The sequence below is a fragment of the Malania oleifera genome, chromosome 3, assembly GCF_029873635.1.
Source record: "Malania oleifera isolate guangnan ecotype guangnan chromosome 3, ASM2987363v1, whole genome shotgun sequence".
Lineage (NCBI taxonomy): Eukaryota > Viridiplantae > Streptophyta > Magnoliopsida > Santalales > Ximeniaceae > Malania > Malania oleifera.
Window position 1 is genome coordinate 28694172 of NC_080419.1, and position 12319 is coordinate 28706490.

Consider the following 12319-nt stretch of genomic DNA (forward strand, 5'->3'; position numbering starts at 1 on the left):
ATGCATTGATTACCATGAGATTAACAAAGTGACGGTGAAGAACCATTACCCTTTGCCTCGTATAGATGATCTTTTTTACCAGTTGCAGGGAACGCAGGTCTTTTCGAATATCGACTTACGGTCGGGATATCATCAGGTAAGGGTTAGAGCGAAGGATGTAGCGAAGATTGCTTTCCGAACCAGATATGGCCACTACGAGTTTTTGGTCATGCCTTTTGGGTTGACAAATGCTCTGGCGGTGTTCATGGATCTAATGAATAGGGTTTTCCATGAGTACCTAGATCGATTTGTAATGGTATTCATTGACGACATTCTGGTATACTCGAGAAGTACGAAAGAGCATGTGGAACATTTGAGGTTTGTGTTACAAATTCTGCGGAAGAAGAAGTTGTATGCTAAACTGAAGAAGTGTGAGTTCTAGTTGAATCGGGTCGTGTTCTTAGGCCATATGATGTTTGAGGGCGGTATTTCCGTTGATCCCAGTAAGATTGAAGTTGTGGTCGACTGGGCTAGACCGAAGAGTGTGTAGGAGGTTTGGAGTTTTCTGGGACTGGCAGGTTACTCTCGCCGGTTCGTGGAGGGACTCTCTAAATTGTCTAGACCTATGACAAGATTGACTAAGAAATGGGTGAGGTTTGATTGGACTAGTGATTGCGAGCAGTGCTTTCAAGAGTTGAAGCACCGACTGGTTACTGCGCCGGTTTTGACCATTCATTCAGGGGATGGGGATTTTGTGATTTATAGGGACATGTCTTTGAAAGGTTTGGGATGTGTGCTTATGCAACAGGGTAAGGTGGTAGCTTATGCTTCTCGACAACTTAAGGAGTATGAGAAGAATTACCCTACGCATGACTTAGAGTTGGCTGTTGTGGTATATGCACTAAAGATCTGGTGACACTACTTGTACGGTGTTCAGTGTGAGATTTTCACTGACCACAAGAGCCTTAAGTACTTTTTCACACAAAAGGAACTGAATATGAGGCAGAGGCGGTGGTTAGAGTTGATTAAGGACTACGATTGCACGATCAGTTATCACCCGGGAAAGGCTAATGTGGTAGCAGATGCGTTGAGTCGAAAGTCAGAACATGCAGCATTATCTATAGTTGTAGCTCAGCATCATGTCAGATGAGATCTGGAAAGCCTTGGCGTAGAGTTGGTGTTTGGTGATCATCAGACTTTCATTGCTAGCTTGGTAATTCAATCGACGTTGTTTGAGCGTATTAAAGCTGCGCAGGCTAATGATGTAGAGTTAACTGGGATTGTGGAGAAAGTGCAGCAGGGTTTGGCTGTGGACTTTAACATCTCTGATAGAGGTGTGTTGAGATTTGGGACTAGGCTATGTGTTCCAAATGACGATGAGATCAGAAGGACGATTTTGGAGGAAGCGCATCATTCTCTGTATACAGTACATCCGGGTAATACGAAAATGTATCGGGATTTGCGCAAGTCCTTCTAGTGGAGTGGTATGAAGAGGGATACTGCCCGATTTGTGGAGCAGTGCCTGACGTGTCAGCGGGTGAAGGCTGAACATCAGAGACCGGCAGGGCCGTTACAACCTTTGCCTATTCCGGTATGGAAATGGGAACATATTTCCATGGACTTTGTTACTGGATTGCCACTAGCGCTTCACGAGCAGAATGCTATTTGGGTAATTGTGGACAAGTTAACGAAATATGCTCACTTTGTATCGATGAAGGTTAGCTACCCTTTGAGTAGGCTAGCTGATATATACATGCATGAGATTGTGAGAATGCACGGAGTGCCGGTGTCCATCGTTTCCGAACGGGATCTGAGGTTTACTTCCTGATTTTGGAAGAGTTTGTAGGAAGCATTGGGGATGAAGCTTACATTCAGTACAGCGTTCCACCCCCAGACTGATGGACAGTCGAAGAGGACGATACATATCTTGGAAGATATGTTACGGGCTTGTGTATTAGACTTCGGTGGTAGTTGGATTTAGTTTTTCTACTAGTGGAGTTTGCCTATAACAATAGCTTCCAAACTAGTATACGGATGACATCGTTCGAAACTTTGTATGGTCGGAGGTGACGATCTCCTTTGTATTGGGATGAGGTCGATGAACGTCAGATCTTAGGACCTGAACTTGTGCAGCAGGCGTGTGAGAAGGTAGGTTTGATCCGGGAGAGGATTAGATCGGCTCTAAGTCGGTAGAAGAGTTATGCGGATGTTCGTCGCAGTGAGTTGGAGTACAAGGTGGAGGGTAAGGTATTCCTTAGAATCGCTTCGATGAAGGGAGTGATGAGATTCAGAAGGAATGGCAAGTTGAGCCCGAGGTATATCGGACCATTCGAGTTACTTGAGTGAGTGGGTTCGGTAGCCTATAGAGTTGCACTACCCCCCAGCACTCTCGAGGGTCCACAATGTATTTCACGTATCCATGTTGAGGAGGTACGTGTTGGATCCATCGCATGTTATCAGTTACGAGTCTTTGGGACTTGAGGATACTTTGGCATATGAGGAGATACCTGTTCAGGTTCTGGACCATAAAGTTCAGAAGCTTCGTACCAAAAAGACACCATCAGTGAAGGTATTGTGGTGGAACCACAAGGTTGAAGAATCTTCTTGGGAACTGGAAACGGAAATACGTCGGAAGTATCCGCAGTTGTTTGAGTAGTATTTGGATAGCAGGGTGGCATGAGTATGTATGTATGTATGTAAACTGTTATCATATTGTAGTTAGTGGTTAGCCTTAGGGAGGGTCCTGTTGTATTGCAAGCTCCCGAGACTGTTTATGTATGTGACCACGATATTCCTCCGTCATAAGTGAGATAATGTATGTATGTATCGTAACGGGGCTGCGTATAAATGGCCGCCGTATTAGAGTATGTATGTATGTATCGTAACGGGGCCGCGTATAAATGGCCGCCGTATTCTCTAGAGTATGTATGTATGTATCGTAATGGGGCTGCGTATAAATGGCCACCAGATTCTCTAGAGTATGTATGTATGTATCGTAACGGGGCTGCGTATAAATGGTCGTCATATTCTCTAGAGTATATATGTATGTATCGTAACGGGATTGCGTATGGATAGTCACTGTTTCACCTTAGAATATGTATGTATGCAGTAGTATGAAGGTGTTCGTAATGAGAGATTGCAAATTTCGAGGATGAAATTTTTGTAAGTAGGGGAGATTGTAAGAACCCGAATTATGTTGTACAGGTTAATTATGTAAAAGAGGGGTAAAAATAGAATTTTGTAGACTTCGTCAATGAGGCCATAATTCGTCAATGAAGGTAGAAGGCTTCTCGTCGACGAAATTCAAAGGTTCGTCGATGACGAAAAGTCGAGAGGTTTGGAAAAATTTAAATATCAGGGTTCGTCAATGAAATCGTTGTCTCGTCGATGAAATCCCTGAAGACCTTGTCGACGAGGACACCAATTCGTCGACGAAATCCCCGGGTCAAAGGTCTTTATAAGGATATTTTCAGTTGCTTCTTGGCTAAGTTTTAGTTTTCCTCTCTCTCTCTCTTTAGAATTTGAAGCTCTCTCTCTCTCTCTCTCTCTCTCTCTCTCTCTCTCTCTCCTCGATTGCTTCGCTGTTTGTCGCCAGAATCGTAAATCCAAAGTTACTGCGAGGATCAGTGAAGGATTCTCTACGTTTCTAGCGGATCGGAAGTCCATTTCGAGCGTTTTCGGGTTTCAAGCTAAAATCGAGGTAAGGCTCGGTTTTCGTTTCTGATTCAGTATATGGGTAGTAGTTCGGATTGTAAGCTTGTATTGTACTATGGTTTGTAGGTTTTGGAGTCTCGGTTTGTAGTTTTGGGGACCGTAGAGTTCGTAGTTGGAATTCGGGTTAATGTAAGGGGATTCTGTTTATATAAGTCCATTTTCGAAATCAGGATCAGTAAGCTTGTAGGCTACGATCGTATATATGTTTTGGTAGCTTGTAGGCTACGTGAGTTCCAAAATGATTCCAGGTTTTGTGAAATCGGCTAGTGGCGGCTAATTACCATACGCCGAAATAGCTATATGGCGGCTAATTACCGTACGTTATGCCATGGATTGGTTAACTACCATAGGCAAGAGTGTCTAGCTCTATATCCGAGGGTGTGAAATATCACCAGTCTAATTTTGGTTGGTTACCAAAGTGGTGTGAGCTATATGCTACATCGTATGAAGCAATGGATTCACTATTGGGCCTAGGTCGTGGCAGCGTAGTTGGGCATGTGGCAATGTAATCGTTATGAGACTAGGTGACCTTGTGTAGTTGCGTATGTGGCAATGTAATCACGGTGGGCCTAAGTCGTCGCTTCGTAGTTGCACTTGTGGTAATGTAATTGCTGTGAGACTAGGTGACCTTTGTGTAGTTGCGTATGGAGCAATGTAATCACTATTGGGCCTTGATCATCGCAACGTAGTTGCGTTTGTAGCAATGTAATCATTATGAGACGGGGTGACCTTATGTAGTTGCGTACTAGTGTGACATAACTGACCGTATGTATGTATGTATGTATGTATGTATGTATGTATGTATGTATGTATGTATGTATGTATGTTGGGTATCGTATGAACTTGAATGGTTTTCTGAAAATACTGGAACTGTATGTATTTGTACGAAACTGTACGAATTGTTTCAAACTATATCGTATGTATAGTGTTATGAAGTATGTAAAATGACACTGGTATGCCACACACTGATATAAATTGTTTTCTTCCTTATTGAGGGGTGTCTCACCCGGAATGTACGTACAATATTTTCAGGGCCTTCAGGTAGCGGTAAGTAGCATCATAGCGTTCGGGAGTAGGGGTGTCGTAGCTACTGCTAGTACCTTTTAGGTACGAGTTTTAGTATCCAGGTTGTTGGGATAGTTTTGTTGACACCTGGATATGTTTTATATTATGGGTATGTTATCCTAGTTTGTATAGACTCTGGTATGATATTGGTTGTGTATAAAAGACCGTATTTCGCTGCATATTTTAATGAGTATGGACGTATGTATGTATGTATGTATGTAAATCGGGTATCCGTTCACCCCACGAGGTCTAACCCTCTTTTCATGTTGTATCATGTATGTTTTAATTAATACAGAGACAGGTTAGGTTACTAAATTCACCCTCGGGTCCCATTTCCGGGTTCGGGGCGTGACAAATATAGCATGGGGATGTGTTTTAAAAATAAAAAAGAATGATAAAACAGAGGATAAAACAAAGTATCTCAGTAGATATTGGAGCGAATATTTTAGTAATGCAAAACTAAATTATCCTATACACGAGAAAAAACTTCTCACTGTAGTAAAAGACATTCGTAGTAATGAATTTTTTATAAGAAAACATTTTATCGTTAGAATTGACAATTCCTATGTAAAGAATTTCAAGGGAATCAAACTTAGACGATCCACGCAAGCTAGATTAGTTAGATGGAGAAATGAATTGCAATATTATTCTTTTTATGTAGAATACATAAAAGGAGAGAAAAATATTATTGCAGGCTGTTTAACATAATATTTAAATGCTTATAGGACTAATGGCTAGCAATAGCAGTCAGATCAAATGCCCTTTTGTCAATAAGGACACAGGCCGACAAAAAGCTTGATTGTGAAATTCATGGAGGAAAATAGGTATTTAACTTCTAACTTCAAAATAGAAGGAGGAAGAGGCAGTATTTCTCATAAATGAGAAAGGCCAGCCCCAGTTCGAGCCACAGGAAGTAGCCAGATTAACAAAGGCGTTTCATCAAGAAAAGATGAAAAACCCAATGTCAAAAGTCATATTCAATGTTTTTTATGCAACCAGTATGGGCATTACAATACTCAATGCGCTCAGAACTCTAAAACCAGAAAGGTAAAAGCAAAAGGGGAAGGAGTTGTAGCATTAAGAGATAAGCAAGAATGTGATTTAACTACTAAAAAAGGTGACTCATAATCCATAAAGGAATAAGGAGTCGATCTTGAAGATTTTCTGGGAAGGACTTCAGAAATCTCGAAAGAAAAAAGAAATTTGCTAGAAGGGTTACTAGTAAATTCATTAAGTGCACCTTTTTCAAGATGCATGAAAAAAGTAATTGAAATAGTTGAAGAATTTGAGACTATTTCAGATAATTATAAAGAAATTTATAGGGAGAATATGGCTGCTCTCATTCACCAGCAGATTGTTCTAAAGGTTGAAATGGAAATCCAACTTAAAAAGAAAATGATCACAACTAAAGTAATGGGTAGAGTTGAGGAATACCCGAAACTAAAGCAATACTGGATGGGAAGTGGATTATGTATTCCAAAATTGCACATTCCTAGTAGTTTAGACCCTGAAAATTTAATAGTGGTTCAAAAAGCCCTCAGAACGGGAGACGTCTATTTTTTTGGGTTTAGAAAAACATGACAAGTCTTTAATTTCTTACTAGCATTGTTAAAACATGTATTTCAATCCAGGGAAGTTGTGGTGGACATGATACGTTGAACCAATTGAATTAAAGACAGGTGAAGTTCTTTTTTAGAACCTATTTCCAGAGGATTGGAAAGATGGAGCGGTTTCAAATTTCAATGATTTCCAAAACCATAGAAAATTTTATGAATTAGTTCAAATCTATGAGGAATTTATCTTCTTGAAGCAAGATTTGCTTTAGATTGTGTGCTCTTTGTGGATTATGAAACCTTAATTGCGATTGAGGGAAAGCATCTCCAACTTTCTGAAGAAGCAAGCTTATCAGATTATGCTATCGAAGAAAGAAAAGTGGTAAGCCATATCAGAAATTAGGAATGTCACCTCCCATCAACTCAGGCAATGAAGAATGATCTCCAACTAGTTTTGGCAAAACTCGCTATAAAGGATAACGATGAAGGAGTCATTGAAGCACTTGAAGATATCTGAAGAAGGAAAGTCATCTTATCCCAGGCCACGTAATCAGACTAATTATTGTGGTCATATCAGTCAGCTTTGAGTCTTTGTTTTATTATGTGACAGAAATCTTACTTTATTAAAAGGATAGAGGGTGAGTCAGTAAAGCATGTGTTGTCCCCTTCTTTATTAAAGTAGCTTTATTAAAGTAGAAATCTTTGCTTTATGTCAACATCTGTTAGACATCTACTTTTGAGAAAGCAGAATGTGCTTATCCTCTTGTAGCATGCTCATCTATATAAGGGATCTTCGACCCTTTGTTTGGAGAGGAAAAAATGATAGAAGTTCAAATTGTTCCAAACAATCTCTCTCTCAAATATCTTCCTTTCTAAGTAAACGCTACTGCGGGGGTTGAAGTTATATTTTGCCTGGAACAATCTGATGGAGGGACGTAGTAAAGGCACTACATAGGCACCAACATGGTAGTGAGATCAGAAGTATACCTTCTACAGCTTCGTACAAGTTAAGAGGAGCTCGGAATAGGTATTGATCTTTTATTAATTTAGTCTTCCCCCTTTCATAACGATTTAATTTGTCGAGTCTCTAAAATTAGTTGAGTTCAATTAATTTTAGACTTCATGCTTATCCTCTAGTAGTATGCTCGTCTATATAAGGGATCTTCGACCATTTGTTCGGAGATGAAAAATTAATAAAAGTTTTAACTTGTTCCAAACAATCTCTCTCTCAACTATCTTCCTTTAGCCCTCGAGATCATGGACCCTGCACCGCAACACTTGACACCTATGGAACAATATAAATAGATTAATAAAATATAAATAATTAAATATTTTAACAAGATTTTCAAAGTATCATAATATATGTGTGGAATTATTTATGATGATATTTTTACATTATAATATTATATTATATTATTATATTTTATATATATTGTAGTATTGTTATTGTATGGTATTTTAATTAGTTATGTCATTCAAATTTTAATATAGTAATACTACATTATTATAATATAATGTTATATTAATTATTTATTTAAATTAATAATTTATTATTATAAAATGCATGACGATGATATATTATATGAATATAATATTTTGCATAATAAAAAGTGTGTAAATTAACAATACAAATTTACTGTATTTTATAAATTAAATATGTTCTTTTTATTAAGGATTTTTACTTTATAGTAGTAAAAATTGAAAACATAATTTCATTTTAATTATTCTCTCTATTTATCTAAACTTGCACCGAAAATATTTGCATTGCCAAAAAATATTAATAGTTTATTTAAATTTATCCCTTATTGTCTACCTTTATCGATGAGAAGACTAAAATGCCCTCCTAAAAACTTTATATTCCATGCAAAAAGTGTAATTCAAAGCCCCAACCCGACGCATCGAAATCAAACGCCTCTCTCTCTCTCTCTCCAGTCTCTCCCTCCCCAATATGCAAAGCTGTATTGTGATGGGATCATCTAAGCTGTTTCGTGCGTAGACGGTGGCCGCAGCTTGTCAAGTTCATTCCAGGTGCGTACTATCGATCTCTAGGGCTCGACATCTCTCTTTCTAGTCTCAATTTCTCTGCCTAGATCTTCATTCCAATTCCACTCGAATATATGCATATGCTTTCCGATTTCGCTTGAATATATGCATTTCTGATTTGTGGCTTTGCTGTTTTTTTTTTTTCCATATTGGTTTGTTGTCGCTGTTAATCGTTTGTTAATGTTAATTTCTGACAATTTCATCTTATAATGTTGTCATACTTCTACTAATTTATGTCTCAAATGCTATTTGTTTTTTCTCTTATCAGATGCATTCTTTGTATTTGCTTGGGCAGTATTGCAGGTCCTAGTCCCAAGTGCTGATTTGGAGTCTGGTCGCCATCCTTTCCTATTGAGCTATTTTGGTATCTATTTCTTCTTATTTTCTTTTAATCATTCATGGGATGTTTTTACTCCATTGGGTTTATTCGTATGTTCTGCGACTTTATAAAACAATTCCCGTTTTGCTTTTAGTGAAAATATGAGTATTAGTATTGATGGTGTCGTTCTCATTGTGGAATGGTCGTGCAGTAATAGGACGACAAACACATTTGCTGAAGTTTCCAAGGTTTCACACAAACAAGAGTAGGGAAGCCTTTCGAAATCAGCACTGATAGAGGATGACTTTGAGTCCTAACTAAGAACGGTACAAATATCATGTTTTAGGTTAAGGTTTTCCATTAAACAAAACCTTTTTAGTTTTCTTATCAAATATTACTCTGTTGTTTTCACCTGAATTCAATGATATTCAATAAAGAAGCGGTATTTTGTAAATCTCATTCTCCATGTGAGTAGTACTTTTTCGTTTCAAGAGAAAAGAAAACGATGCTCTAAGTTTGACAATAAAATCTTGGGAAGCAAAACTCATTCTTTATTGCTGGGGTTCTAGCCACTGCACTGATAGAGGATGAAATTCTCAAAGAGACCTCACTACCCACTTCTTGACCTGAAAGCAGGAGCTGCTGCCCTATTTCCACCGCCCAACTTTGCCAAACCTGAATTGCCAAGTGCTCCCTCAAAACCAGAACTGCCAAAAATTCCTGAATTGCCAGTGCTGCCTAGTGCCTGCCCGACATGGGATCCTGACGCTTATTTTACTCTGAAAAACACTTATACTCTTTATTTATTTATTTTTATGTTTTGTAATCTGTCTTCTTTCTTTCCACTTTCTTCATTTAGAGATGGGACAATTGGGCAGGATAGTTTTCAGATTTGTTAGCTTTCATCCTTTTCCTTCATTCTCTTAACCGGAGTGTTAGGCTATTGTCGTCAAAGCAACAAACAATTAATGGGCCCAAAAAAACAAAGGCATTGCTTTCTTACGAATGGGAGCTCTGAGTTTCATTGATGATGATAAAAATACTAATTTGGAGAGGGATTATTTGAACACCAAAGCATAAGGCCACACTTATTCATAAGTTTATAAATTCATTAGGAAAATATAATCTCCAAAGATGTAGAATTCTGCTTCTAACATTCAGAACTCAAAAGCATACTATTGAATAAATTTTGTCTGTCTATTGAATTATTTCTTTGAAGAACCCAACATGAGATTAATTTTCATATTGGAAAATTGAAGTTTAGTTTTGGTAAATTTCAATTGGGAATTGCAAATTCTACTCTTGCAATTTATTGTTCCTTGTTTTCACCTTCAATTGCACTATATTTTTCTAATCTAACCCTAAGAAGGAATATTCATGCAAAGTACTATTTATCCAAGCATCTCTCTCGTTTTTCTTCAATAACAATAGCTTGAGCTGAGTTTAGAGTATTCGTGATCATTATTGTCATCATTCTTTGCTGATATAAAGTTAATTGGATCATGGCGATATTTACTATTTAGACTGCAATTTTGAGTATTAATAGGGAAAAAAGTTGAGGCTAACCAGGAATTTATTGCATTTCAAGAATTGTATTGCCATTTAAAAGTTATGAAGTCAAAATATTAATTTTGCGGTATAATTAATGGATTTAAACTATTTAATATCTCAGTGGAATTACTAGGTTTAATGGGTGAGTTAGGGTCTATCTATAGTTAATGTGGGCTGAATATGGGTGTATAAGTAATTTTATTAAATGGTTCATGAATGGGTAATAGCCACTTAAATAGGTGGGTTGGGGTCTACCTAAAATTAATTGGTTTGGTTGAATATTTTATGCCCTGAGGATGCTTTTTTAAATTTAATTTTAAAATAATTTCATTTCTCTAGTTTAATTATATGCAACAAACAAGGGAATGGAATTGGCATCCCATTTGGTTCTTGATTCCATGCTTTCAACTAAGCACGGAATGGAACTACACATTCCACTTCATTCCTAATTCAATTCCATTCCTTTCTTTTTTGATAATAAAAGGAAGTATATTTGATAAGGAAAAGTGAAGGTACAATGTGCGGGGACAAGGAGTCCACCAAAAAAAAAAAAAAAACAGAGAAAATAAATAAAAATAATGTTGAAGATCTGCCGCATATGGAAAGCTACCATTCTCAGCAACTCTAAATATAGAGTGTGCCGAGAATCACAATTTGTGTGTTCTAAATTGGACTTGCCTTATTAGCTATAATTTCCTAGAATTAATTGTCTAGAGTGTGAGTTGATTTCTTTCTATTTATAGACACCTGAATTTAAATTTATATGTAAAAGCAGCAGTATGTAATGACATTATACACAACATAATACAAAAAGTCATTCTTTAGTTTTTTCTACTTGGTATAAGAGCCTAAGATTCTTAACACCCTAGCCTCACAGTCCTGAAACAACCATAGCTGCACATCCCATCCCTGGGAAAACCCTAGCCACCATCAGCACAGGAAATAGAGCTGTGAGTACAAAGAATGATACAAATATCATGTTTTAGGTTGAGGTTTTCCATTAAACAAAACCTTTTTAGTTTTCTTATCAAATATTACTCTCTGTTGTTTTCACCTGAATTCAATAAGATTCAATAAAGAAGCCGGTATTTTTTCGTTTCAAAGGAAAAGAAAACAATGCTCCGAGTTTGACAATAAAATCTTGGGAAGTAAATCTCATTCTCCATTGCTGGGGTTCTAGCCACTGCACTGGTACCGGATGAAATTCTCAAAGAGATGCACATGTTGACCTGAAAGCAGGAGCTGCTGCCATATTTCCACATCCCAACTTTGACAAACCTGAATTGCCAAGTGCTCGCTCAAAACCAGAACTGCCAAAAATTTCTGAATTGCCAGTGCTGCCCAGTGCCTGCCCAACATGGGATCCTGATGCTTATTTAACTCTGAAAAATACTTCTACTCTTTATTTATTTTTTATTATTTTTTGTAATCTCTCTTCTTTCTTTCCACTTTCTTCATTTAGAGATGGGACAACTGGGCAGGATAGTTTTCCGATTTGTTAGCCGTCATCCTTTTCCTTCATTCTCTTAACCAGAGGATTAGGCTATTGTCTTCAGAGTAACAAAAATTAATGGGGTCAAAAAAACGAAGGCGTTGCTTTCTAACCAATGGGAGTACTGAGTTTCATTGATGATGATAAACATACTAATTTGGAGAGGGATTATTTGAACACCAAAGCATAAGGCCACACTTATTTATAATTTAATAAACTCGTAAGGAAAATTATAACCTCCAAAGATGTAGAATTCTGCTTCTAATATTCAGAACTCAAAAGCATACTATTGAATAAATTTTGTCTGTCTATTGAATTATTTATTTGAAGAACCCAACATGAGATTAATTGTCATATTGGAAAATTGAAGTTTAGTTTTGGTAAATTTTCAATTGGGAATCGCAAATTTTACTCTTGCAATTTTTTTTTTCTTGTTTTCACCTTCAATTGCAATATATTTTTCTAATCTAACCTTAGAAGGAATATTCATATAGAGGGTTTTGGACTTTTAAGTAGTAATTATCCAAGCATCTCTCTTGTTTTTCTTCAATAACAATAGCTCAAGCTGAGTTTGAAGTATGCGTGATCATTATCGTCATCATT

The 12319-nt window shown here is 37.3% G+C and overlaps 1 protein-coding gene across 9 annotated transcripts in view; it reads left to right on the forward strand.

Moving 5' to 3' along the window:
* Positions 1-8192: 8192 nt before the first annotated feature.
* LOC131151998 (uncharacterized) overlaps positions 8193-12319 on the forward strand; it is a 45475-nt gene continuing 41348 nt past the window's right edge. For 2 of the 9 annotated variants that reach the window (XM_058103545.1, XM_058103550.1), the window contains exons 1-3: positions 8210-8339; positions 8650-8718; positions 8885-8999. The gene's annotated coding sequence lies outside the window, so the exon portion shown is untranslated. Of the gene's footprint in view, positions 8340-8622; positions 8719-8884; positions 9000-12319 lie in introns of all 9 variants that reach the window. The other 7 variants (XM_058103546.1, XM_058103541.1, XM_058103547.1 and 4 more) reach the window with 7 other exon arrangements.